This window comes from Octodon degus, unplaced genomic scaffold (assembly GCF_000260255.1).
Source record: "Octodon degus isolate 3935 unplaced genomic scaffold, OctDeg1.0 scaffold00085, whole genome shotgun sequence".
Lineage (NCBI taxonomy): Eukaryota > Metazoa > Chordata > Mammalia > Rodentia > Octodontidae > Octodon > Octodon degus.
Window position 1 is genome coordinate 11,265,324 of NW_004524661.1, and position 5,930 is coordinate 11,271,253.

The 5,930-nt window shown below is 41.2% G+C and overlaps 1 pseudogene; it reads right to left on the reverse strand.

Annotated features, from left to right (window-relative positions):
• Positions 1–4,803: 4,803 nt before the first annotated feature.
• Positions 4,804–5,699, reverse strand: LOC111818276 (annotated as a pseudogene).
• Positions 5,700–5,930: the final 231 nt, after the last annotated feature.

Consider the following 5,930-nt stretch of genomic DNA (forward strand, 5'->3'; position numbering starts at 1 on the left):
AGTTCAATCCCCGGTTCTGCCAAAAAAAAAAAAAAAAGGAAAATCTCAATAGACTACAGAAACTTTTTATAATTATTTAACAATAATGATAATGAACCAAGTCAGAATCCAAATTAGGAGGAAGTATATGTGAGGCATGAGAAACAAAGTACTAACTCCCAGGATATAAGAGGAATTTAGGGGGAAAGAAGGGTTACTGGAGATTGAACCCAGGACTTCAGAGCTTGGCTGTATCCCCAGCCCATGTTTTAATTTTTTGTACCGAGACAGGGTCTTACTAAATTGCTGAGGCAGGGCTTCAATTTGTGACCTCCTGTCTCAGCCTCCCCTGTGCTTTGATTACAGATATGCACCACCACAGCCAGGCATATAAGGAATTTTTAAAGAGCAATTTAAAAAGCAAACATTGACTGCACCATGCGTGCTTGACATCCATACTCACACCCACCCTCGTTCTCAGGCCTTCGGGCTTGGACCACTAACTTGTACCACAGGCTTTCTTTCCTGCTTTTCTAGTTCAGAGATGGCATAACATGTTGCTGGTCTTTTTCTTTTTCTTTTTTTTTTTTTTGTCTGAGATGAGATCTAGCTCAGTTATTCAGGCTGACACTGAACTTACAATTCTGAGTACTCCCCACACTGCATATGGCTACACGGCAGTTATACATTAACATTTCTTTCACAAAAGGCACACTCTTAAAACACTAAGATTCAATATAGTACTATAAATGTATAAACCAGTAAGTCACAATTAGTAACCAATATTATGTATTATTCATGCTTGTTTGTATAACACGTACTTTTACACGACTGGCAGTGTGATGAGTTTCCTTACACTAGCGTCACTGCAGACATACACTGCACTGTCTCAATGTTATTAGGGGGTCACTAGGACAGAGTTTTTCAGCTCCATTTGAATCTTAAGGGATCATTATGTATGCATAGTCTATCACTGACCAGATATCATTCTGCTGGGTATGCCTGAACTGCACTCAACATGAACAACAGAATGGTTAAATGGGCAAAGGAGACACAGACCAGGGTTTTGTAGATGTAACATAGGAGAACACTATATCTATATATATATTTCTGGTAACATAGTACACTGAAAAGGTATCAGTTGTTTTTCTCTTCCAATTGCGTGGGTGACCAAGAGCTGTAGTTGACTGCAGCTGTCCAGCATGCAAGAGTATTGTAACTCATACTGCTAACCTGAAAAAGTACTTGACAAATGCAAGGGTGGTAATTCCCACCACATCCCCATTCAACTCGCCTACTAAACCTATACAGAAGATAGGTGAATCTTGGCTAGTTATTAGGCAGAAACTCCAATTACAGATGTGGTTTCACTGCTTAAGTAACTTAACTCAGCCCAATAGCTGGTTTGCAAATATTCATCTGAAAAATGCGTTTTTCCTCATCTGTGTTTGTAAGGGGGACCAGGAGTTTGCAAGGTCAGCAGTACGTTAGTGTCCTTTCTCAGAGGGTATATCAAGTTTCAACCTCTTTGTCATAATTTAGGACTCAGTGACCTTGATCATCTTTTTCTTCTGCAAGACATTACTATGGCCCATTACACTGATGGCATTATGCTGACTGGACTCATTGAGAAGTAGCTATTACTCTAGACATGCGACACACTGGTAAGACATTTGCATATGAGAGGGTATGAAACAAATCTTTTTTTTTTTTTTTTTTGTCGGAACCAGGGAATTGAACTCAGGTCCTTGCGCTTGCCAGGGAAGAGCTTATTCCACTGAGCCATCTCCCTGGCCCCGGTACGAAACAAATCTGACAAAAGTTCCAAGGGCCTATGACCTCAGCATAATGTCTAAGGGCCAGGTTGCAAAGGGCATGCTTCTAAAGTAAAGGGTAGGTGGCTATCCCTTTCCTCTTCCACAGCCAAGATTCCATGCATAGTAGTCCCCTTTGTTTCTTTTCTTTTTTTTTGGCAGAACCAGGGAATTGAACTCAGGCCCTTATGCTTGCCAGGGAAGTGCTTATTCCACTGAGCCATCTCCCTGGCATCCCCTTTGGATTGTGGACATGATGCATTCTTCATTTGGTTCTGTCATTGTGGGCTACACTGAATGACTTCAAAACCTGCTAGTTTTGAATGGGGTCCAGAATAGAAGGAAGCTCTGCAACAGGTAGATTGCTTTAAAGTGGATTGTTCTGCATTTTGACACTGTTCCTAGACTCTGAGTCCTTACAATTGTGAACCAAATCCTGCTGTCCTTGGCAGATAACCTGTGCTGAGATGATGTCTTTGGTTTACTCTTTGGCTTTGTAAAAATTTTACACTTCACATTTTACACTTCACCAAATTATCACGTGGCCCGAGCTGTCGCCCATGAGCTGGGTGCTGTCTGATGGAACAAGCCAGAAAGTTGGATGTGCACAGCACACCAGTAAGTGGAAGTGGTATGTATGTGGCTGAGCAAAGCAGGCCATGAAGGGCACAAGTTACACAGAATAGGGCTGGAGAGATAGCTCAGTAGAGTAAGCACTTGCCTGGCAAGCACAAAGTCCTGAGTTCAATCCCCAGTTCCACAAAAAAAAAAAAAAAAAAAAATCAGATTCACAGAGTAGCCTAATAGCTCATAGTCCCTGTTTTAGTTCCACTGCCCCCTCTGCCAGCCCATGCGTCATCTCATGGGAACTTTCCTATCATCAATGTCTAAAAGACATGAGCTCAGAGTAGATGCTTCTACCTGATGTTGGTATTGGTGTACAGCCACTAATGTAAAGTGCTCAGCTGTAGCACTGTGGTCTCTTTGGGGGCATCCATGCATGACAGTAGTGAAAAGAAATCCCCCCAGTTAGCAGAGTTTGAGAAGTTGGCAGAGGAGTTTGAGCAGTGTACCTTGCCTCTCTACTGCGATGTTACTTCAATTTGGCTAACAACAGTTTTGAACCATTTAAACTTATTAGAAAATATCGCTAATTTCTACATTTCCTCTGAATTCAAATATTCACTGAAAAACTCAACCAAGCATTAAGATTTAATGAAACAATTATGAAAAGTTATTTATATATTTTAGGGCAGGGTTTACAGGGTATTCAGGATCTTTTTTTTTTTCAGAATCGGGGATTGAACTCAGGCCCTTGAGCTTGCCAGGGAAGCGCTTATTCTACTGAGCCATCTCCCTAGCCCCTAGATCAGACTCATAGCTATTCTCCTGTTTACAGCCTCCAAAAAGCTGGGATTACAGACACATGCCAGCATGCCGTGTCAATTGCCAGCTCAGCACGCCCTGGGGGCACGGCCGGCACAGCAGGCCCAGGAATGGAACTCCTCCTGCTTGCAGGTGCTTTTTAAATTTTTTTTTTTTATTTTTTGCAGGTGCTTTAATCTGCTGAGCTATTTGGCTGGCTCTTTGAAAAGTTATTTTGAATGTAACTGTCTGGTTACATATTATATTGGTCACTTTTCTATTACTGGGATGTGGGGAGATGCTGGCCAAAGGAGTAATCCAGCCTGAGTGCACTGAGAAAGGGGCTTGGAGGAATGACCGTTCCTATGCTCCTGGAATGTAGTCTTAGTGTTTAGAGTAAAATCTACAGACACGGCAACGGTCAGCAGAATTAAGAGCAAGTTACTGTTAAAGATATTCACCTTGGCCAATGTGTTCCCTCTGCACTGATAAGATCGTCTAAACTAGGTTGGTACATAACAAACCATCCCATTCTAGCCCTGGCTCCTACAAAGCCTCTGTTCAATGTGTTGCGGAATGCTTTTCTTCTGTATCTCTGTTCTCATGTCCTTGAAATACACATAAATAACCACAGAGGTCTCAGCTCTGCAGAGGGTTGCTGTTTTCCTGAGGCTCTTATGCCCAACAGCAGCCCTTCAGAGTTCTTGGTGATTGAATTAAATCTTGTCTCGGAGTAATCTTCATCCTTGATGTGGCTGTGGTTGTATACTGTGACACTGGGACAAAACACCCGACATGTGTGACATCAACAGGAAGAGACTGGGCTCACGGTTTTAGAGGCTCATCAGGCCATGGTTGCTCTCTCCCAGGCAGAAGCAGTGGTAGAAGGACGTGCAGACTGTAGTGTTTTAAGTCTTTTACAGTTTAGAGAAGTCCTCTATAACCTTGAACTAAGGCTACAGAACAGGGGGATCATTTCATAGTAACTGTTACAGAAATGCTGATATGATGGTATGTACTGCAGGTGAAAGAGTTAAAACGTTCAGAGTGAGATAAAGGTACTAAACAGGTATTTAGCAATGGAAAATAAAATATCAAAAGACAGGGGGCTGGGGAGATGGCTCAGTAGGATAAGCGCTTGACTGGCAAACACAAGGATCTGAGTTCAATCCCCGGTTCTGCAAAAAAAAAAAAAAAAAAAAAAAAAAAAAATCAAAAGACATTTTGGTTGAGAATGTTGAACTTTTACTTCATATGTCTAAGGACGGGGGTTAAATACATTGTAAAATATCCTTATAAACATACCATCAACAGTATTTTCTTTTTTACATTTGAAAATGTCTTTAGTTTTTAGAAAGGATTTCAGGAAATTAAAAGGCAACACCAGAGGGCACAGGTGCAAAAGACACAGTCAGCCAATTTAAGTATTTAAATGAGAATACTGCAATATAAACACAAAAAAATATGACTTATGTGTTCCAAACAAAACATGTCATTCTTACCTAATATGAACTTAATAGCATTTCTTACATAGGGTGGTGGTGGACACAGACATGACACAGTGAATATTTGAAAGTCCTGAAAGCTCTTTCCTTAATTGGTTTGCCTTTGATCAAAATCAAATTCTTTTAAATGTGGACAAAAGTATAACACAGGTCCACCTTTACTGGAGCGTGTTCGCAGCATGTTGCAAGTTGATTCTGGTACAGTGTCTTCCAACAAAGCTTAGAAAATAAAGGTGCTGAGGTGGCTTTGGTCTGAGCTTTAACAGGCATCCCCTCTGCTGACAACTTTACAAGCTGAACACAGCAGTACAGTGTGTTCAAGCTGCACTGTGTGTGATCCTTTGATGTCACGTATTATGGATATGGATTTACAATGCCCACATCAGATACTTTTCCCCAGGCAATCTAACCATCTGTGGCAGAAGGCAAGAGTGTCAATGTTTTCACTGATGATATTTAAGTAGTGTTGTGTTCCTGGAGCCCTAATCGACACACGTCCACCATCGCAGTATTTCATGTAAGGTGAACACTTCACATCACCACGAACACCTCTTCCTGTGCTACCAAGGGTTTCAATGACAGCACTTCTCCTTCCTCCATTTCTGCTGCCCCCTTCATGACTTGCAGTCTTCCCCACGTGTATTGTGTGCAGCCCAAATCAAACCCATGCAGACTATGGATTGCCTCACCGATGTCTCCTCACTTATTTCTACTTCACATGACTTAACAACTTCTTGGATGGCCTCACCAACACCAGAGTGAAACCTCTGTACCAGCACACTATATTCCCATATTGGTCACATCGTTTTCACCTTTTAACAACTTATCATATTTGAGATTAAAAGTGACAGTACAAGAACAGTCATCTACCCTACCATTTCTATGTGTTGGGTCAAACTCACAGGTGTCAGTGCATTGTACCACTGCTGTGTCAACTGCACTAAGACAGTGGGCAACAGTTATGAGAGAACACCCAATGGGATAGGCTAGGCTGTGTTTAAGCATGAACAGTCTTCCAATTTCTCACAGATGTCTTTTGCTTTAAAGAAAACAAACAAACAAAAAATCGCTCTTTTCTTTCGTCCTTTAATTAATCTAGTTTCTTACACACTTGGTCCTTTTTTTTTTTCCTTTCTAATGTGGAATAAGATGCTATTTAATTTTGTTCTTCCATAGCTTATATTTTTATGTATATGCTTTAATGATTTTTTTCTTTACAATAAGTTTTGGACAGGGCCGGGGAGATGGCTCAGTGGAATAAGCGCTT